Consider the following 24,733-nt stretch of genomic DNA (forward strand, 5'->3'; position numbering starts at 1 on the left):
TCTGTTGTCAGAAATAAAACGTAGTTTTTAGTTTTTCACTCGTTAATTGGAAAGAAAGTAAGAAAGAAAAGAAGGTTTTGAACGGTTGCCTAACAAGTTTGTTGGAGCTTCTCTATGGTTACAGTTTTAAGTCGACATTAATTATTACAGCCTACGCCGTAAAACGAAAGATGAAACTGGATTTAGAATTTCGTATCTCATCAGTGCAAATTCATAAAAATTTAATAATTTAGGCTTCTTTAAAACTTTTTCTTTTATAAATTTATTAACATACAATAAAATTTATAAAAATTATTAGGAGGATTTTAAACTGTTAATAAATAAAAATGTACCTATTTTTAGCCTATTATGTTTTTAATAAATTAAGCGACCATTAAAATAAAATAGCACAATCAATTTAAATAATAAAGTTTTCCTTTGGTAGAAATACATATTCGCATATTTTTCTTAACGTTTAATTATAGGGCTACTTTCATCTGTAGTAGTTTATTTTTGTATTTAAATAATTTTTTTTAGAAAAATCATGCCGTCAATGATACGTTCATACAGAAGTTGCGATTTAGGTGTTTAGGTTACGTATCCTTTGGTTTTTATTAACACAAACAGTAAAAAAAAAAAACAAAAAAAAAACATGTATATATACTAAGAAACATTTTTGCTTAGTTATATGTGCGTGTTGTATATGCACGTTAAGTATTTGTGCACAGTCGGTTGCGTGCGTTGATATTTTCCGGCTGACCAAAATTAGGCTTTGTGCAGTTCATTTGTTCATCTACTAGACTCTACATCAAATTACCTGAGAGGAAGAATCCATAAACTAATTACTAATTAAATAAACCACATGCAACGGACAGAATTTGTAGAAAATCTAATAACGTTCACTATGAACAAAATTACGATTAATTTGATGTAAAGTTCATTAAAACTGTAAATGGAGTTCCGCATTCAGCACCGCATAATTGATTATTTTACGTAATATTCTGTTGAACTGTATTGTCATGTGGTCATGGCCATTTTCATATTAAAATCAACTCAAATACATACCTTAATTGTCTACTATTTATTCAATACATTTATTTATAGTTTGGCGGGTATTTTCATCGAGTAGATATTAACATTGAACAAATATATTTCAGTTTAATTAATACATTAATAATTAATTAAATATTATTAAAATTAAAATTTAAATTATCTATGTTACTAGAGTATGTTACAAATATACCTTAAGTATGTTTGTAATATAATAGTACACATGCGTATATACTTTAGAGTAAGTGTATACAAATTTACGGTTTAAAATTACGATACAGTATCTTTCTGCCACGTTTCGGTCTGTTTTAAATAAGCCAGATTTTGTAAACTGTCGAGTTTCTTAGATTTTCTCAGAATAAAATTCTCCACAAACCTTCTTACAAGATTTTATTTAATTACTGGCAAATTAATTAAGTTACTGTTCCTCAAAACAAAAAAAGGGGTTCCACCACAACAAATATTTTTTGTTTTACAATAATTATCTAAAAAAATAACAGAGATATAGTTCTAGGGTAAAAAACCACATAAATATCAAATTTTGCCTCTTTTAGATCAAGCTCTGAAATTCTTTCCATTTCTTCGTGAGATACTCTGTTTATACATCAAGCCTAGAAAGAAATATATATATTAAAATGATTAATAAGTGGAATTTTTTAATGATGTAAAAGAAACTATGATTAAGTGAGTAAAGAAAAACAATAGTTTTCAGATGTTCCCTTTAATGCTTCTCGTAAATCTTACGTCTTCTAAATCATCCGAAAATTCCTCTTTATACCTTATCTATCTACTTATCTTTTAATTTTATAATGTTTATTACAGGTGGGTGAAGTCCATCTTTTTGTCCTGAAATTCTTTCAGTCTCTTCCTGAGACACCTCTGTATATAACGCTACATACTTGAACCGTTACCATTCCGTTTAAATATTTTTAACATTTTTAGAAAAGAAGGTTATTGTGTTACTTTTAAACACAAATGGAATACAAAAGTTCATAATATATACCATAAAAACTGACGAACATAATCAAGAACACAGATTTCACTGAATAACATATCGGAAAAACACGTCATAGTTTTCCTAAGATAAGAAGGATATCTACAAGCACCAGATATAACAGTAGAATCAACTTTTAAAAATTAAATCGCAGATAATAGACCGATATAAAAAAAATATTAACCACACTTATTAGATTTTACACAGTTTTACGATAGAAATCATGAACGCAACGCAACATAACAATATGAAATTTACAAACTAAATATGATTAAAACAATTTATTAAACGAACAAAAACCACAACACAGATCAAATACAAGCCTACAACTAATCTCACGTTAAACAAACTTCCGAAAGTTTCAAGATCCGTTAACAATGTTCCGTCTATAATTTGACTCATTAAGGACACACATAATAATTCCGAAAATTGTACTGGAAGTGAATTTCTACGTTTTAGTGAGTAAGCATGCTTTAAAAATATTTTTGAAACATGCCAAATTTGAAAATTGCATTTAAAAAAGCCGCTTCACACAGTTTTAATTAGATTATGTTATTAATACGCGGAATAAATGTTTTTTTTTTTTTTTTTTTTTTTTGTTTTATTTTAAGTGCTAGCGTTAAATTATTTCTTAAAAATATCCAAAAACTTAATTGGCTTTTTTTCAGTTTAGGTGTCTATAGTTTGTCAATTTAGAAATATTAACTGATAAAAATTGCAAATGTCATTCAATTTTGTAATCTTAGTCCAACATGTTACTTTAAAAAGTGTTTAAAAAATTCATGGAATTGTTTTTTTTTAAGAGAATTTATAAAGCACTCCACAGAGTACCTAAAAATTATTGAGCATGCTATGATATAACGTTACTCCTTGTCAATAGGAGTTGCTAAATAAATATGCCAAATAATTATACGTTTAAATTTTCCTATGTGAGATATTGCGATGATTAGCGTTACAGGCTAATGTTCAAATAAATGTTGAGAAGTCGGTACTAGTTCAGTTGTCACGGCATTTAAAATTTTTTTATGTAAAGTTGAAAAATGTAATTTTTCTCAAACTTGATTCCCTAGAGATACTCAATTTTCTTAAAAAAGCAATAAGAACGTTAAAATAAAGAAAATTATTTCTAGTACTGTCAATGATCGAAATTCCAACATCCAAAAATAACAAGAAAGAAATAGAGGGATATACATATATAATATATGACTAAAACATTTTCAGACAAATACATGACACGATATTCATTCTCCAGTCTATTTCCCCAGGGAAATATTTTCTGCAGTTTTATGTTACCAATTTAATTTAAAATTCATTCACCCATGAAAAGAGCGCGCTAATTCATTCATAAATATTTAAAAAATAAAATGTATAAACGCATAAGAGATTCAAAAAAAATGTCGTAAAAGAAATAAGTTGTACCCCAGATGGATCATTTATTTTTGAATTTACTCCATATGGAGATCAATGAATATTGAAATCAGGACATGTTTCGTGTTCAATCAGATTCAAAATTATAGAATTTTATCTTTCAAATGATTTACAAAACAAATGGTAAAAATTTATATTATAAATGAAACTTAACGCTTGATTTTTATGGTTATTTATTATTTACAGAAACATTTTGTAACTTAGAACTGAATTAAAATCGAGTTAAAATAATTTTATTTGATAAAATAATAATTAAAAAAATAAATAAATAAATATTAAAAAATAAATTTTATGTCTAATTAAATAATGTTAATCGGGTTTAGTTAAAACTAAACGAAAAACTAATTCAATTTCAATGTATATCGAATGAAAGTGACTTCACTTATCTTCTGTACGATATCAAAAGCTTTGTGATTCAATTTTCCGCTACTTAATAAATATTAAAAATTTTATTACGCTCACCAAGCTATTTTCCAGTCCATGCAATAAATATTTGAAAAAGTTTCACTTCTTTTGTCTCATCTTTTAAGAAATCATGCGAAAATAAAATTGATCAACACCGTCTTTTGTACCTCCTTTCTTCAGGGATCTCTCAGACGTCAGAGAAAATTTACAGGAATAAAGTTTTATAATTTATGCCTTTTCGATTTGCTTATCCTATTACTCTTATTGGATTATTCAATTAACATAACTCCTCCCATTCTCATTATGGTTGGCTCAAGGAACTAATACATTTTACTCGAAAAATTTATTTAAATTTGTTGATCCGATGATATGATGTGTAACCCCAGCGGAGTTGAAGTTATGTATAGAAATTAATTACAAAAGTAGAATATATTTTACTAGAACGTAAATTTTCTCAAATTTTCTTATTGTAATAATATTATCATTTATAATACAACGGTAATTTGTTTTTGCAGGTTAAAAAATCCTCCATTTTAATTGCAAATGCAAATTTTTATGTATACATTTTATGACCAGTTCTTAATATTTCACATATTTACATAAATTGACTAATAGGGTAAGGTTGTGATAAATATATTTTTAGTTTAGTTTTTTAAAGTTAAGTAACGGTTCAGTAAATAAAGAATATCGAAGTCAGCTTTTAATATAAAATAATAGCAATAAATAAATGAATAAAAACTATTATAAATTTATACATATAATCCATTTAAATATGAAAAATTACCATGAAGTTTTTATAAATAAAATTATAAGCTTATTTATTTAAAAGTTAATAGTTTAAATTAGGCTGCGGCGAAAGTGGGTTTGGATATATTGAGTTCCTTACTAAGTGAAAAACTACCCTTTCACATGCAATGACAATTCCACTCTTAATGGGATAATATATTACAAACTAGTCTCAAATAGAACGCTACCCCGCGTTTAACGATTTTTTTCTTTTATAAATAAATAATTAAACTTTATAATGTTATGATTAAATTACCTTTTCTATTTTTGTTTAGTGAAATATTATTTTTACGATTCGTTTGCTGTGTTGCATTTGCAGCATTAACAAAAGATAATATAAAGCTTCATGCACTTACTACTGACAAATTCTGATCGATAAAAATAGTAAAAAATGAATCAAAACTACTTTAAGTGAAGAAAATTACAGCTATTTATACTTTGAAATGTTTTAATGATCAATGATCACAGATTAATATTCAGAAATACCAAATTTCACGAATTTTTGTTCAGTTTTAATTACAATAGACATTATTAGAGTCATTTATAATCGAAGAATTTTTTTTTAATGCTGATATTAAAAGCATTCTATTAATGTGGAAACATGTTTTTGTCAAGTTACGTAGTTTTATTTTTAAATTAAATTTTAATTACTCTTATTACATGGAAATTGATTTTTTTACCTTATATTCCCGAAAACTGTGGGGTTGAAATCGATGATCATGTTTAAAAAAAATATTCACAAAATAAATTGTTAGAATTTTATTCAGCCTTAGCCAGTGTAATATTAAAGTAAAAATTACAATTTTTTACCACTGGATGGGTGACCGCTTGGGAACACCACGTGCTGTTGGCAATATTAATGTACAGCCATTCCAGCCGCGGTGTAATACGTTGGTTGTGGAAGTAGCATACAGTAAGTAATTGCCGGATAAATAAACTATGGATAATTTACACTTCCTTTATTTGCCTTTAAATTTACATTGAAAATTAATCAATACATTAAATCACAATAATTTCATACTTTAGTGAAATACGCATTTTTAAAAATATGTTAAACATAATGTCTAGCTAGAACAGATATAAAATTAGTAATATGTTTTGTGAAACATTTCAAAGGAAAGTGAAGTCATAAGTTAGTAATTGCTTAATAATAGTTAAGCTCGGCTGTTTCATTATTAAAAATTAAGAAAATGACAGGATACATTTACATTTATCAAGGGTATGAAAAAAACACATGAATCTGAACATACAGCCAGTCAAAAAAGAGGTTATTTTTTCTTATGGTAATATGATAATATAATATAAGGTACATAAATGTTATAGTAATATAAATATCATTAATATTATTCAATAATACAAGATAAACCAAATACATTGTTATAATACAGTTGTATACATGTAATTTACTTTTTTTTATTCAATATAATATATAACGGTGATCATAAGAATGTATATGAATAGTAATACAATAAGAATGTAAGAATATAAGAATAATATTAATAACTTTGTAACAATATACATGACGCTGGAGAAGATGTGTCCAGTGGTCCGAATAACCATAATGCCACTGGATTTAAAGTGTAATTAATAATGACTTATTGCACATTTAGTGACTTATCGCATCTAACACATACAATGTCTATGTTTTGTGTGTATTTATGTGTGTGTGTGTGTGTGTGTGTGTGTGTTCGTGTGTGTTATGTTATATGTGTTGTCTGCATATGTGTTTGTGTGTAGTATATATATATGTACATGTAAATGTAGTATAATAATTAGTCTGTAGAGTAGAGTGTTAGAAGAGCATAAGAATAAAATATAAATATATAGAATATTACATTAATAATAAGTAAAATTTATGACCATAATATAAATCACAATTTAAAGCACATTAATAAAATACAGTAAATAAATTAGAGTAATGAAATTGTTTTAATAATATTCTCAATTAGTAACATGTGAAGTATTTTTTTATTTATTTTAAATAAATAATATTTTATTAATTATCAGACACTGGCGGCAAACAACTTATGCACAGGTCTTCGGAACTGACCATCAGCAGTCTTTAAATTAACAACTTGAACTACCTGGGTAAACCTTAGTGATAATTCCGAATTCTAATGCACTGGTGTGAACAGTTTTCCTTACAGATTAGCACTAAGTCTCCAACAGATAGATTACACGAAAGAAAACGCCATTTATTTCTCTGCTGGAGGTAAGACAGTCCTTAGACCATCTCCTTTTCAGATTGATTGGTCGAATTTCTGTAGTAAATGCCAAAGACCTAGGCGATTAATTTGAATTTCTTTGTAATCGGGTTCAGGTAGACATAAGTGGACAACCCACAAAATGTCCACCAAGCAAAATGTCCAGGCAGTAGTGGTTCTGAGTCCCTATGATCTGTAGAAACAGTAAACATGGGACGAGAATTAAGACAGGCTTCAACCAGTGTGAAAACCAAACCGTATACAACTCTTCAAAGTTCAAGATTGTTTGTCCTGCAATACGATGTAGATATTTCAAGATATTTAATTGCGCTCTCCCATAAGCCACCCATCTTGAATGTTTGATTTTAGATTTTTTGAATTTAAATAGGTCATACAAAATATTCTTGGCAGACCGGAAGTTGGAACCATTATCGGAAAAGATTTGGGTAGGAATACCTCTTCGTGAAATAAATCTCTTGAGTGTTGTTATGAATGACTAGTCAAATCAGAGATTAATTCTAAATGAATTGCCTTAGTACTGAGGCATATAAAAAGTGCGATATAAGATTTACTTATGGCTTTGGACCGCTGCCCGCCATGACGAATTGTAAGTGAACGTCGACAGTCTATTGCATAGACAAAATGGACGGAAAGATACTACTCTGAAAAGTGGTAACTGACCTAATTGTTGGACTTGAATTTTTGCGTTAAAACGAAAGCAATCAAACATTTATTAATGACTGATGAAATGCTTGATTTAGCATTTAAGATCCATTATTTCTGGCGTAATTAATAATGCGTTAATTGTATACCAGAATGTAAAATATGTAAATTCTCACCAATAATAATTAATTTAGTTATATTTGCCTTTGAGTGTAGGGAAATAGGATGTTTAGCTTGATAATATAATAAATAATGTTTTAATCTACCTGTCACTCGTAATAGTCCTAAGTCATCCAGAAACGGGTCAAGTGAATCGATTTTACTTTGGTTTTCATTTGTGGATTAGAAATCTAGTGGCTAAGTATGGAGCAGAAGTGGTTCCATATGTTGTAGTTCCAAGTGCAAAATGTTGTAGTTGTTGATCTGGAGATTCACGTCACAAAATGCGTTGTAAATTAGTGTCATAAGGTTTAACTAGTATTTGACGATACGTTTTTGTTATGTCAGATATGACATAGTTATGGATCCTAAAACTAAGTATAATTGAAAATAAATCCTGTTGGACAACAGGCCCAATTAATAGTGTATCATTAAGAGATAAACCAGGTTTTAGCTGACCCATCGAAGACAACTCGCATTTTAGTAGTTAGACTTGTGAACTTAGATATTAGATGGTGAGGTAAGTAATATATATCTAATTCATTAGTTAATAAATCGTCAGAATTAAGTAATGACGTATGACCTAATCTTAAGGATTCTTGCATACAGACGGGATATTCCCCTTTAAGATTAGAATTGCTGCATACTCTTCGTTCCAGATATAAGAACCTATTTTTAGCGTTAATGAAAGAATCACCTAGCCGGAGTTTATCAGATTTACGTGGTAATGGAGACAATAAATGAAGTTGGAAGTGTGTTTCAGATGTAGAAGTTTCATTAACTGAAACATCAACATCAAGTATAGGTGAATGATCTAAGTTATTGTTGCTTGTAAAAAGGGACGTATCAGCATTCTTATGTTCAAATTTAGTAGGAAGACAACCACTAAGAATATATCCTAGTTTAGTCTCTTGAATAATAGGATATATTGAATCTCGAATAAGTTTACGAGACAAAATAAGGTTTAAATAAAATTGGGCCTCCGATTAAAATATCAATATTATTTGATATATTAAATTTGGGATCTGCAAAGAATAGAATTTGAAGCAGATTATAATCAGAACGTTCAAATGTATGTAATTAGTTATGTCTGGCAAAACAGCACAATTCACTTTGAATGAATTTGTTTGTTTCGTGAATGCAATGTAAGTACTACATTACAATCAGATTTGATGAATGCATTATTTATATCTGAAATAGGCAAATCTTTTTTATTGAGTTGAAGTCCCAATTTGCGAGCAAACTTATATGTGCAAAAGTTTAATTAACTGAGCCCTGACAAGGCTCTACATAAATGAGAATGGGCAAAAACATCATCTACATTACATACACCAGTAGACAAAATTACATTTTTGTTTAATTGTGAATAATAGGCATTATTACTAAATTTATCCTTACTTAATTTAAAATCAGTTTTTGTCAGTATGAACGAGTGTGTTGTGTCTTTGTTGACATAAATCAGATAAGTTATTTGAGTAACGTTGATTTTTACTGACTTTTCTGAAAACATATGAGAAAACAATTATTATGTTCTAAAAAGTCTCTTCGTCCATCACTGGATAAATTAAAAAATTTATAGCATTTTTGTAACTGATGACTAATGAGCTTACAAAATAAACAATGTTTAAAGTTAGATGAAGAATAATAATTAACATTATGTTGTTTATGATTCTTGTTAACGTTTAAAGTGGGATGTTTACGATAGAATTTAAATGCATTGTTGTAATTTTGTCCTTTTAACATTTCCAATACTGAATTGTGAGGTTGTAGTACTTAAATTAAGATTTTCCAGGATGTATCGTCTGAACTCAAGAAATTCTAGGAACTCTTGAAAATTTGGACAGCACTTATTTGATAATCTTTCCTTCCATAGTCTGGCAGTATTATAATCTAGCTTTGAGGTTAGAAATTGAATTGCAATGAATTCGAATATGTTAACTGGAAGTTTCATTGCTTCAAATGAGTTGACAAATGAAGAAATATCAATGAATTTTGATAGATCTAATGATTCTCTTTTCAAACAATTCATTTTAAAAATGCGATCTGCATTAAAATAAGCCATCTGCTTTTTTAATTTATTATCAAATCGTTTTATCAATAAATCTAACACGAATTTATAATTTTCATTTTTTATTGGAAGGTTTTAACAATGGCTAAGGCTTCGTCTCTTAGCGACGAATATGAATAATGTAATTTTTGAACATTTATTAAATCTTTTCTAGTGTGAAATAAATTAAAAAAGTGAGATCATTCAAGAATGTCACCTGTAAACAATGATAATTTGATAGGTTGCAATTGTAATTGTTTAATAGCTGTGTCTACAGAATGTTCTTGATTACTTTTGTTGACTAATAAATGTTGCAATGTACATTCTATGTTCCATAAAGTTTCTACGACTTGTTCTCGATCTAAAGCCAAACTATCATCAACTTCATTTCTAATTGTGACTGAATGGAGAATCATATTTGCAGTGCAATTCACGCAGATTTCTTAATTTGACTTGCAAGGCGTGGATGTCACCTTGTGACGTATCAAATTTTTCTGCGAATGTTCAAATTCTTGTAATGGAGGCTTTAATTGATTTTCTTTGTCTTAATAACTGCTCTTTACCCATAATAATTACAATAAATAATATGGCCAAAAAATAAAGTAAAACTAAATTACACAAATAATATTATATGGACAATGGTGTTAACATAAATTACGAACCCAGATTCAATGTAGTGAACAAAACTCCAAAATAATATTTTCGTTCAATCATACGTTAATTATTATTATTATTGAAGATTACCAATGAAGACTGAATTTGCTAAGCTGGAGTGTATTTATATATATCACAATATTAGAACTTAATTATCCGGTCTATCCAATTTTTTAAGTATCTGGCCCGGAGGACCAAAATTAATGTACAGCCATTCTATCCGCGTTGTAATGTGGTAATAGCATACACTAAGTAATTGCCGGGTAAATAAACTATGGATAATTTACACTTCCTTTATTTACCTTTAAATTTACATTGAATTAATTAATAATACATTAAATTACAATAATTTCATACTTTAATTAAATACGCATTTTTAAATATATGTTAAACATACTGTCCTAGAACAGATATAAAATTAGTAATGTGTTTTGTGTAACATTTCAAAGGAAAGTGAAGCCATAAGTTAGAAATTGCGTAAAAATACTTAAGCTCAGCTAGTTCATTATTAAAAATTAAAAAATAAGAAAATGACAGGATATATTTACATTTATCAAGAATATGAAGAAAACACATGAATCTGAACAACCACTATTTTGAGAAAATGGTCACTCAATACGTTACGCCGATGTTCTAGATTACATTCAATATGTACATTTGATTTTATTATTGTAGTCGAAATAGCAAGAATCATTTTTGAAAACTATATTTCTTCTCCAGGAAGACCCAGCAGGGATGTAGATTATGTAAACTACCCGATTTAAATAGTAAGCATTGAATCTTGAAACGTAAAGTGTTCCAAAACGTAAGACATATAATAGCGTATCGGTACTGGATGTTATAAAATTTAACAAATTTTCTGTAAATCCGATTCTGGATTATAACAAGAATATAAAATTACTCATGACTCGAGTATATTATAAAAAGAGAAGCGTATAAAACAAAATGTTTTAAGACATTGACATACACCTCGGGTAATATAAATCAAATCCAGATGGAAGGAACACTTAAATAAAAACTTTCGCAACTTTAAATTTACCTAAAATCTAAAATGTTGTTTGGCTACCGAAGTGCCAAGAAAAAAAATTTGTAATAATAACTCATTCTCTGTTCTATGACGGCTGAAATAACAAATGTTCCGATGAATATTACCGTTACTAACTTCTGCCATAACTCTGACACCATATGTAGGTAATATTAAACTATAAACATTAGATCCAATGAAAGACATCATATGTCTCATTCACTCGTTTAGTAGATTTTTCATAACATTTGTTAGCCGATGTTTACAGTATGAAATTTATATGACGGTGCGAAAATAGGATTCTTAACAATGGATTTTAATGTCACCGGCCACCTAAATTATTCTTTTTGTACTCACTTGATTGCACGGTTGTTTATTGGATTTAAGTGTTATTTTCTGCCTTTCCTAGCATTTTCACTGTAACATTCGTAGTTGATGCGTTTCAGAGTACCTCCATTCTCAAAACTACATTTAACAATGGGAGGGCTAAACGTAGTGTAGCACTCCAAGAGAATGGAGGTATGCGTCAACTACGAATGTTAGAATGACATTGCTGGGAAGAGCAGAATATAATACTCAAATCAATTATGATTTGAGAATAATAGAAACAGAGAATAATGAATCAGTAAACTCGTAGGAGTAATGTGCTTTTGTACAAGCGGATCGAACTCGCTATCGCTACTTCTGCATCCCTAAATTAGTAGGTATAATAATTGTCAGGATGTTCGTGTTAATTTAAACTAATTAACACCACGGATCTATCATTAATTTAAAAAACACTGAAATATAGAGTTATAAACGGTTGGAATTTTCGATATGTATTTTGTATTTGATTTTAAAAATATTTAGGTTTTGTCAGTGATGTATTACGATTCTCCACGTATTCAGGATATAAAGAATTTATATTCACAGAACCGACACTTTAGAAGAAAGGATCAAAATAAAATGAAGTGAACAGAAAAAAAAAAGGATCACCTACAGAGATAACGAAAGAAACACAAGACAGCTTCAGGTTTACTGATGTAACACCCAAGTTTATAGCCGAGATTATGCGGCATGTTCATGTATCCGTGAGAACTATAAACTAGTTATGGTCGGAACTGGGTTAAATAAACAATTCTACTGCAAGATAGAATTAATAACATCGTTTCTATTGTACTTAACAGATTTCTTTACATATCATCTGTCTCCTGATACAAATATGACTTAGCAACGATAAAAAAACATGTAGATGTAGGTAATTAAGATAATAAAATTCATATATAAACAATTTAACATTAAATTTTACGTTAATATCATAAATTTTATATATATATATATATATATATATATATATATATATATATATAATATAAATTGCATAATATATTAAATCATTATAAATTACATAGATAAAAAAAGTAAGAATAATATTATTAGAATATTAATGTAATGGGATTTGAGGTAAAAAAAAAAAAAAGATTGTTACACATAAAATATTAAATACACTAATTTATTGAACCAATGACAATAAATTATAATAAAAAGAAGTTAAATTTTGAAAACAGAAAAAATTGAATTATGAATTTTAATATGGAAAATAGAAAAATGATAAAGTATGAACAAAAAAAAAAATTTATAAAGAAATAAGAGGTGGCTAACCTCTGGTGATTGAGCGGATAATCTTGCTCTCGGATTGTGGTCATATAAGAGTGAAATTATACTTTTAAAATGAACTTAATAGTAATGATAAAATAACTACATCGACCGAAGTCGTCGAGGGTGGAGTAGTCCTCCAGATAGTTGCCGATCGAAGTCCGTCAGAAAAAATGGTGGCGTGGTGAGTTGGAGTGGTACAGCCTCGGATACCCTCGTGGCTTTCTCTCCCAGGCGATTGACGAATGTGGCGACAATGTGAAGGCTACCTGACTAACTAAGTAAAGTAAGAATCAGAAGTCTTGAGTCAAGAAAGAGTCTAGCCCCTGGCAACCGCCGGAGCTTATATACGCTTGAGGTCCAGACGTCACGTAGAATGTTCTCGAAAAAATAATTTAATAATAAATGTAAAACGTCGAACCTTCCGGATCGACTTCAGACATGAAGATTACCTAGATGCAATAACTAAATTCCACCGTACTTTTACATTAAATCTTTTTATTATCATGTATGAATTAATATTAATTATGTCCAAAAAAACGAAGCCAAATAACTTTGATTTTATTTAATTTAAGACCAGTTAGTGCGGTATAATATGCTTTATTATAAATTAAGAGAGATGATTTTTTCTGGTGTTTTTATTGTAATAATGAATAAAAATTAGAAGGTACAAAAGATAATTGAGTTTTTATTATATTAGTACTTGACATATGTTTATAGAATATTAAATGTGGAGAATGATTAAAATATAATTTAATAACTCAAGTTAAAAAAAAAATAAAGTTACTATATAAAAAAAAAAAAAACAATAAATGAAAAACAATAAAAGTCCCTTTGCAAAGAACAAATTAAATTTAACAGGAGTGTTCCACGAAAACATATTTAAGGATTTATCCCCTGGGCTTAAAAATTGAGAACCATGATGATTTAATAGAATAAATTAAATAAAATATTAAAAAGTTAAACATGGAGCTTAATGCTTAGCGTATGCATAAAGCATGAAAAATTAACTTGTTGTAATATCTCTAGTTATAAGAAGTACTAGCTGCTGCTTAGTACTTAGAATTTAATTAAATTTTTTAATTAATAAATTTATTTAGATAACATGGATGAGTAACTTTATCTGCCAGCATAAATTGATTTATTTTCATCGTTATAGCCTGAAATTATTTTTAAATGGTACGGGTTCCAAAAAATCCCTTTTTGTATATATATATATATATATTTTTTTTTTTTAAATTGCAATTGTCTTTTTTAATAAAAAGATAATTTTAATTATGAAGAGGATGATACGCAATGTATCGTCTCTGATTTTTTAATTAAATAACCCCTTCATTTTGTCGATTATTTTTCTTTCTCTCTTTTTTTTAATAAAATAATTATCAACAATTTTATTTCAAAATATTTAATATAAAGTTGTATAGCCATTACATCACGCTAGTCAAGCACAGTCATGCAGTTCAGTTACCCAATCTAAAAGTAGAAAAATAAACAATAAGATAAGCTATTACCTTTTTATTTGTCTATTGAATAGAACAATAAAATTATATTAAAAGTTTATTCTGTGGCTAGTATTGGTAAATAAAAAAACAAGATTAATTATAACTTATAAAACTAAAATAAAAAAAAATTATTGAAAAATAATAAAATATAAATCTAATGATGCACTCTATGGAAGTCAATAGAAGTCTACTGGAGTCAAAATCCCGCTGCAAAAACGCGGCGCGCGCATGTATAAGAGCCTCTTTATAAGGTTACCTCTTTATAAGAGGTAATAATACTGGTGTGTGCCGGGTAAACCGTCTACTGCAAGCTCAAGGACACCGGCAGCCAATAGCTCTGTAGACAGTTTGTTTACATGTGTTCCAGATATAAATGGAAGAGACTTGAAACATTCACCTGAACCCTATCGGATGATAAGGTATACGCATAACTTCAGTTTTATAAATTTAGCGGTTCATACTAACAATTATTAGAATAGATTTAAGGTGAAACATACAAAATGGAAAATTAAAAAAATTTAACGAAAAAATTTCACCTATAAAATTATGAGTATTTCATTGCTGTTAGGAGAAGAAAATATAATATAAAAATTAGGAAAAAAGGTGGAGTTTATAATTTTTACATATTATAGTTTAATTAAGCTCTGCATAATACAACGAAAAAATTGTCCAGACCTATCAACGAATAACTCAATATTATACTGTTTTGATAATGTAAAATAATAATGAAAGCCTTATCATTTATATATATATTGTTGTACTGCAGTGAAACCTTTTTTTTTTAGATTTTGGATCGTTGCCATATTACACCGCAGAAGTTCATGAAGGAATAAACTAACAATACTTCAAGTTCACGTAAAAACTGAAAATCTGGCTTCATTGAAATATGTATATTTCTTCCTCTTTTATTTTCTCTTTCGTTTTTACGTGGTTTTATGCCACTTTTTTCTTTTCTTTTTCGATTCGACTCGCTCTGTTTTGTGTATTTTTTCTTTTGATTTAAGTGAACACTTAAAAATTAGATTCGGGAAATGTCAGAAAATAAGCCTTTGACTTTTTTATCTAACAAAGGAGAGTAGCGGTACAAATAAATGATTTCTTTTCATTATTTATATTTCTTAAAGAAAACTTTTAGCGTTTAATTCTTTGCAGGAAATGTTTATTTTTTTGTTTATATATATATTTAATTGATGTCTCAAGTTAAATATAGTTAATATGCTCTTGTAATTTCACTTTCATTTTTACAGTTTTTCAGCTTCTTTACAATAGTGGTTTTATTATCAACATTACTTTTCGATCTTCCTTAATTGACGTTTTATTATTCAATTTACGTGCACATAAAGCTCAAAAAGTGTTAAAAATAGATTAAATGTAAAAATAAAATTCTAAATACTTTATTAAATAACTTATACATAATTTCCCAAATCCTTTCGTCCTCTATTCAAGGATAAAACACTTCTTGAGGTTCTAGGAAGTTAAAATTTAGCATACAAATGCTTTTGAGACCCAAAGTTACGAATAATTTTTTTAATTTTCCACGGCAGGTCAAACTACAGGTTTATAAAATTAAAACCTTCAAAGATTTATTCTTTACGCGTTCCTGAAAATTTAAATTTAGATTTGCTGCGGGTTAAATTTATATTCATAAATCAGATAACAAGCAACATAAAAAAAAGTATATTTTTTTAGTAGTTTATAAACTAGTCGTATTGCAACTTTAGCATGATAAAACGTTAAAATACTTTTTTTAAATATTAAGAATTATTAACGGCTTGCTTTCAAATTTCACGGATTTTCAAGAAGTGGAGTCACCGTAGCATTGTTATTAACGGCGCCCGTCTTATTTATTTATTATCTGCAAAGATTACCCTCTTAAAAAAGTTCTTAAAACTAGCACACACTAAAATGTTTATGTACAAAAAAGGAAGAAAATAAATAAAATGGAAAATTCAAAGAGAAAAATATTTTCTTGGTATTGTATAACAGCAATAATGATGAAAACTTAGTTGCAATAAACAATAATAATAATTGACAGAAAGGGCCAGGCAGGAACAAGTGTTACGGAAGATGATTACTCTACAGAAACAGCAGAACAATTTTAAAAATAACCCGGCTGCTTGGATATATCGTGCGAATATCAACTTAAAACTATAAATCATAACAATGAAAACTAAACAGAACAATAACATCCGTAATGAAAAATATATTGTTTTTTATCTTGCCCAGTAAGAACAGTTCATTCACAGAAATTTGAAAATAATCATATGAACGAAATTACGTGTAGTATCCCCCAGCACAAGCTGATTCTATGTATTTAATATTTATTTTATAATTTTAGTTTTAATAATAGAAAAAATAAAATTTTGTTTCATAGTTTTCGCGTTTTTTAAATACATTAAAATCTTAATTAATACGTGTTACATTAAAAATTTTTGTACTGTCACCAATAACATTTATATATTGTGTCCTGCTTCTGTGCGGTGATCTGAAGGGCTAATTCTGTTGGTAAGTCTATGAGCTTGTAAGTGTGATTTTTGTATCTTTGGGTTAAGGTGCGTCCAGTCTGTCCGACATAATATTTAGCGCAGTCACTGCAATTTGATTTTTCAGTACGTACTAATTAATGTATATGTATAATAGTACAATGCGTTCGGAAAGTTGTAGTGTACTGGAATTATAGAAGTGTAATGATGAAACTTTCTTAATTATTATTATTTTGTATTTTTATTTCATTAATTTATAGAAACGGATATCACAATAACTGAAATAGTTTATAAAAGATATTGAAGGTGACCTCCTCCAACATCAATACAACACTGCACACGTTTCAATTTATTTTCAAACACTTTAACCAGCTGAAGTACTGGAATGTCTTGTACGTATGCCGTAATTGCGGTTTTTAATTCATCAATCGTACGTGTTTCTACACTGTTTGTTTCACTACCACCATAGAAAGTAATCTGGGGGAGTTGGATCGGGCGATCGTGGAGGCCACAAACCCTTGAAATGATTCGTTCACCAAAGACATTTCGTAAAAAAGTCACTGACCTGTTATCTGTGTGCGCTGTGACCCTATCTTGGAACTAACCGGAATCGATATACCCTCCCGGGTGAAACCACGCTTCATCTGTAAAAAACATAATATCAAGGATACCTACAGAATTTTGGTCGATAAAACGTTTAAACCGTTGACAATAATCTAGTCTTTAGGCATGATCTGTACGTTTCAGTTCTTGAACACGCATTACTTTGCAGGGGAAAAATTTCAGTTGTTTTCTTACAGCTTTATGTGCAGTAGCAAGTCCGATATCTTGCTTCTGTGCTAACTTGTACATTGACTTTGACGGACTTTCAGCCATAGCAACCGAAATGTCTATTGGCTTCTGTTTGTTTAGTTTAAGTGGTCTTCCGCTTCGATCAGCGTTTTCAACAAAGTCTGTCACCAGAAACTTTTCGATGTTTCGAGTAAAATTTTTCGATTTTTTGAGTTCGAACTGCATTATGGTGAGGAACAGGAGGAAACTTTTCAGAAAGCTTATGCTTAAATAAGTCCGTATACTTATTGTATCACGAAAGACGTATTCAACGAGCAAAATGCGTTCCTCTACCGAAAGAACCGTTGCGTTTCTCGCAACTATCGATTCCGATAAGGAAACAACACGACACGAAGCACGCAACTCAACAACTGACGTCTTGGTTTATTACTGAGCAACGCCCAACGAACCCACAGAGCAACCAACCTATCGCCGGAAGAACAGAATTCACCACATAATTCTAAAGCATACTGCACAGCGACTTTCCGGACATATTTTATGTTTTTGCATCTAAGAAGAGACCTAACAGAAAACTGCACTTTTGTTGTCTTCAGTCATTTGACTGGTTTGATGCAACTCTCCAAGATTCCCTATCTAGTGCTAGTCGTTTCATTTCGGTATACCCTCTACATCCTACATCCCTTACAATTTGTTTTACATCGGCACATAATTTTAAAATACATGTTTTTTTTAGTTTGTGGGATCACATCACAAACGTAAAATACTCACTGAGTACAGCTAATATGTGATTCTTTAATCTGATGACGAAGGCACCCGTACCAATTCACTTCAAACGTGAAATCACATTATTTCATATTATTATAATTTCACGTTCTCTAAGATAACAATCGATATTTTAATGTTAAATAAAAGTGTCTTAATAGTTTCTTTGCAGTTGAACCTTTATCTAGGCGATCACGTACTGTGAAATAGAAACAAACTAACGATTCAAAAGAGAAACAAATAATTGAGGATATATAGTATATACCACAAAATAGTGAATGAAAAAACTCAATTTTTTACAGTATCAAAACCTTGCATTTGCTTCGTTATTTTTGAGTTTCAATATATTTAATGAAATCCTATAGGATTTACGGAAAATTAAACATAAAATATTACATTTTCACTTTTCTTCCTGCTTACGGAGTTTTAACCGCTCAATAATTAAATTAAAGGATGATATAAATCAGTATTTTATATATATATTATCAGTATCAGTATTATATATTTGAAAGAACAGAGGTTTACCGAACCTATAAATATTTAAATATATGTTTTCAGTGGTCAGTTTCAATATAGAGACCATTAAAAAAAATTTAAACCATACTAGATAGCGAAGTAGTTGTATAATCAAACATGAAGTCTGCAGTGTACTCTACCCTCGTGTGAACAAACTGTACTCGAATAACTAGCAGTGATGATTCCCAGCAGTTTTAATTTAAGTTTTTTCTTCATTTGCAACTCTTCTTCCATTTCATTATTAAATGAATTTATGTATCCTACTGTATTAGTGCCGGCTGATAAGTGGTTCAGAGCAAAAAAAATCTTATCTTTATTAAGAACCGGAATATTAACTGAAAAAAAAACTTTTCTTTTGTTACGCAGAACAGTATATTTTAAATGTTTTTGACAGAAAATGATGGATAAAGGGGTTTATCAATACGTTCAAATGACTGATAAAAAAATAAATTACGATTCTATAACTGCGTGTAATGAATGTAAGTTAATTGAATAACGCTCATTTTAATTTAAAAAAAAAATAATAATCTTCATAACAGAAGAGAATAATAATAATTTCATAAAATCAGTAGAATGCCTTATTTAACGCTCGCTGTCAGTAAAGTTATGTAATCTTGTTAGAACAATAACCGGCGTCTGTCATTTCATATTGTAGAGGTTTATGGTAGATACAAAACATTCTGAGATGTCATTTATAATTTAAATTTTATTTTTGAAGATGAAATGTGTAATAAATTTATGATGTCGTAAACAAATTTCGTTGTATGCATTTTTACGATTTGTTATAGTTACCATTACCGTTTACAAAAAAAAGTTGTGTAAAAATAAAATATAAATGCAGTTAAAAAGAAAATCTTTTTATTAAAATATATTATTTTCTATTTTAAATTGGAAAATGAAATTCGGTGGAGCAAAAATAATCTATAATCTTTATTTTGTAGAAACAAATTTAGTACTCTACACATTAAGGTTAGTGCCAAAAATCTGGCCTTTTACAATTTCACAATATACATGATTTGTTTATTAATATTTTTCTTTGCGTTAACGTTCGAAATAGAATTGCTGAATCTAAAACTGAATCTTACTGCACTTCTATAAAACAATAGAAGGTAATAAAATTTTCTTCTAAAAAAATAGCCTTGTACATTACTTTTTAGATGATTTTTATCAATTTTAAATAAGAATAAGTTATGATTGCTTTTAATATTTTAATTAATTTTCTAATCGATCCAAGCAAGATGTTTTTTTAGCTTAATCTTTTAACATTTATCTGTTGGTTTGTATTTTTATGACGTCATCACGACCAAACTTGTTTTTATACTTTTATAAAATGGCTTACGTGTAACAACGTTTCATAGAAATTTCTCGTTTCAAAATGGCTGTTAGTATAGTTGTAAACAAGGATGATTGTGAGGAAGTTTCCATTTCCAAGTCCTAACAAAATATTGTGTCTCTTCCACGCCTGACGTCACCTACCATTTCCAGTCTGTTTTTCAGTGGCTACACGAAAGATAATTCACTCTTTAATCACGTTTACTTCATGTTAAAGCCTAAATTTTGTCTTAAATTTATTCTACTACTTCTATACAATATCGTGCTAATCTCAGTGGACAGTTAATTCTTACATTATTAATTCTTGATAAACGTATAATTTATTGTTTTTCTTTTAGATACGAAATATAAATAATTCTTTTTTAATGGATATTTAATGGAAAAAATCTGTTGACAATTATCGGTTTGTGAAGTCCGGTGTCCATGGAAACAGTGTTAACCATATTTTTGAATGTATTAGATTATTTTTGCACGGTTTAAAACTTCCACTAACGATTACTATCAAAAAGACTGAAGCGTCTCCGCCTTTAATCCGGAGGTTCCGGCTTCAAATCCTGGTCAGTCCTGGCATTTATCATACGCTAAAAAATTTCCATTTCATATTCCCACGCTCAATCTACAAGCTCATATGGTGAATTAATCATAAAAAAAACAAAAAAATAAAAAAAATTCCAGGTTTTAATTTTAACTTTATTAATCCAACTCCGTTATACAGCTTGACTTTTCAATTCAGTATAAAATGAGAGCAATCTACTGTTTATATAACAGCTTATTAACAGTCTACCTTGATTGGTCCACTAGTTCGACGAGTGTGTACATGATTGTACAAAATGGATCGTTCACGAAGGTTCCATCTTTATATCTAAAAAGAAAACATAGTAAGAGGTAGCCTGTTAATCAATTAACCCTTATTCCATACTGGAAATGAATTTTCATTAGAGAAATAAAAAATTTGCGAATTTTCAATATATAAAAAGCATTATTGTTATTATTTTAATTAGTTTATAGTCGGAGATGCCTTCTAGAAGGCTACTAATTTGGAACACCTTACAGGTTTACCATAAAATTCAATAAATAAAACAAATTTATCTTACGGACGAGCAGTTTGAATTAAACCAAATTACAACTGGTACTTTTTTTTAAATCATTTTTATGCCAATAAATACTCACAATGCTCTTTCAAAAATTACTAATTGTTATTTTGATAAAATCCAAAAATAAATGTAGGCAATGAAGAAATATCGATTCTTTTATTTTCTTTAATATTTTATATATTATATACTTAAAAAATTAATGTATATACCCAGTTATTAAAATCCGAAATTACGTTGATAAATAATTAGCAAAGGATGTTTTAGAAAATATGTAACTGATGATAAAATCAATTGTTTTATAATGTGGGTAGATTAGAGAAAAATCACTTCACTCTCAGTTGAAAGAAAAATATTTATTATATTATTTAGAACTTAAACATTAAGAAACGTATTTTACAATGCACGGGTCAAACACTTTCTATCCAGCATAATTCTGGTATCATCTGATTTTCAAAACTGGTAGCAGTTTTAAATAAACGAGTATAATAATTTTACGTGGAAGTTAAAGACTTCAAGAAACGCTATCTCTTGAAGTCAGTAAAATTATACAAGTAATTTGTATAAAAGAAAATTTGTTAACATGGATAAAAATACAAATGTTTTAACTAAAAGATAAATGAATGGTATAAATCAGTAATTAGAAAATAGTTTCCAGTTGAAAATAAAATATAAGAAAATTCAACTAGATGTGAAAAATGTTCATGGTAAATTAGTGACGACTTAAAATATTAAGATAAAAGGGAACAAAATTTACGAGAAAATAGAATTTCTTACACAAAAAAATAAACATAATAATAAAGATAACATAAAACTGAAGTAACATAAACGAGGAAAACTTTTATTTCGAAAAAAAATTTATTTCCAAACAATTTAGGCTAAGAGTCAAGAAGTAAGTTAGGGAGTTAGTAAGTATTTTAAAGGATTTTTGTATAGAGTGTAGCGCTGAATGGTAGTGAATTATGAACCCTTAAAAGGTAGAAAGACAGAGTAGAGGCTTTTGAGATGCGGTGTTACAGGAGAATGTAGAAAGTAAAATGAGTTGACGTTCAAAATGAAATGGTTTTAAGACGAACCGGAGAAGAAAGACGATGTTGATGAATTCTCATGAGAATAAGAACTCGGTTTGTAGATCATATATTAAAGCAGCCAGGGTTAATTAATTTGGCAGTTGAAGGAAGTGGAGAAGGTAAATTCTCTAAGGGAAAGATAAATAAAGAGAATAGTACAGAAGATGGAAGATGTACGACGAGGTTAATACGTTTGCACAGAATAGATAGGAGTGGAAATGTGCATCAAACATGCCAAATGAAAGATGACTCGGGAAAAGATTATCTAATTTGTAATAACATTTTATGAGATTCGGTTGTTTTTTTTTGTACACATAAATCATAAAACTGTGTCGTGTTCTATTATTGTTGATAGATTATTTGTGAATATAAAACACTTCCATTGAATTTTAATTACTTAAAGAGAGTACTGTGCATTAATATGTAGTCTATAAAATCTAGTTTCATAGAAAAATCAAAGCTTTATTTGATGAGGAAAATAAATTTTAACAATTTCTAATAATTATTTTATAAATAATAATCTATATTGAAAATATGTTTTATATATGTACGTATTCATGTCACTAAGCAAATAATTAAATTACGTCATACGAATAATTTAGAAAATTTAAATATGTATTAACTATAGCAGACTAGATTCAGAATGATAAAAGAACTGAATCGATGTGAATTTTTATATATATTAACTTATTTTTTGTTTTTGTTTAATAAAAATAGTACTGAATTATTAAAGAAATATCTGCATAAAAAGTTTAAAAAATATTGAATGTCAGATAAGGCAGATTATTTTATTTATAATAAATTCTTGCTAGATAATTGATGTCGAAACAATTTTTATTTATTTTAAATATTTTTTTCCTGATAAATCTGATGATTTAATATCAGGTGCCCGTTATTACATAAAGTATTTATTTATAAAAAAGCAAATGCATTACATTTATTACTAATTGTTACGTTAAGATTCACAAATAATTTAAATAATTATTAAATTCTATTTCCATTTAACTTATTTCTTTCATTACCTTTATTACGATGAACTAAAAGCCATAGCAGAGAAATACATTCTTCTTTTACGTAGATTTCATAAGAAAGCTACCTATTGTAATGGGTACCATGATTCGACTTCCGGAAAATTTCGACATATCTTCGTGTTTCACATTCCCCACACCACAAAACCACCGTCAGTCCTAAAGTTTATATATTAATATATATGCTGTTACCATACATATGCCTAATTTAATATCGGCGGGCGATAACGGTAGCAAGGGTGTGACCGGGCGCACAGTATACGGACCCGCTGATACAAGCATCACTCCCACTGCGCAGATGGCCACGCAGTTCTCCCACCATAGCGGCGCTGCAGCCCTACCACTCTCAGGCACCAATAAAAGAGCGTGCACGAGAGTAAATTTACAATTGCCAACGAATCCTGGGCTCCTGAACACCCCGGAGGAAATCGACGACACTGTCGAACGCGTCACGTCGTCAATGACCAAGGCCCTGTCCGGCAGCTCAACGGCGAAACCGCGCACAGTTGTTCGAAACGACCTCCCTCCTCATATCTCCGACGCCATAGCGGAGAAACGACGATTGAGGAGGAGATATCGAATCACCCTGTCCCCCGTTGATAAACGGGCCTTTTATAATCAAACGGACAGGGTGAAACAACTGCTGACAAGACATCGAGAGGATTCGTGGAACGAATACCTCGCCTCGATCTCTGACGACATCTCCTCGGTGTTCAGGTTGAACAGGAGACTACGAGAAGGGAAGAAGCCTTGCCATCCGGTTGTGGAGCAGCGAGGTTTTCTTGCATATTCGGAGGCGGAGAGGGCCGAGGTTTTCGCCGACACCTTGGAGGACAATTTACTCCAAACCCCCCTCCCTCCCCGAACGACGAGCATACAACCGAGGTGGAGTCCTTTCTTGTAGATTATTTCTCACAGGTGGAGGATGCCCCTCTAGAGATTGACCAAGTCACTGAAGTGGAAGTTTCCGCAGCCATTAAGGCCACAAGCCCCGACAAGGCCCCGGGTGTCGACGGGATCAGCGCCCGTGCATTCCGGAACATACCATCCTCCATGATTACAACTATTTCGGTGATATTCACGTCCATTTTGTACGTTGGATATTTCCCGAATTGTTGGAAAACGGCAA

The 24,733-nt window shown here is 29.5% G+C and overlaps 1 protein-coding gene across 12 annotated transcripts in view; it reads right to left on the bottom strand.

Annotated features, from left to right (window-relative positions):
- GlcAT-P (Glucuronyltransferase P) overlaps window positions 1-24,733 on the bottom strand; it is a 764,160-nt gene that overhangs the window by 421,704 nt on the left and 317,723 nt on the right. Inside the window, exon 1 of one of the 12 annotated variants that reach the window (XM_075363542.1) lies at window positions 17,579-17,608. The exons of the other annotated variants lie outside the window; for them this stretch is intronic. The gene's annotated coding sequence lies outside the window, so the exon portion shown is untranslated. Of the gene's footprint in view, window positions 1-17,578; window positions 17,609-24,733 lie in introns of those variants that run through there. 12 annotated transcript variants of the gene reach the window in all.

The sequence above is a fragment of the Lycorma delicatula genome, chromosome 4 (genome assembly GCF_047948215.1).
Source record: "Lycorma delicatula isolate Av1 chromosome 4, ASM4794821v1, whole genome shotgun sequence".
NCBI lineage: Eukaryota > Metazoa > Arthropoda > Insecta > Hemiptera > Fulgoridae > Lycorma > Lycorma delicatula.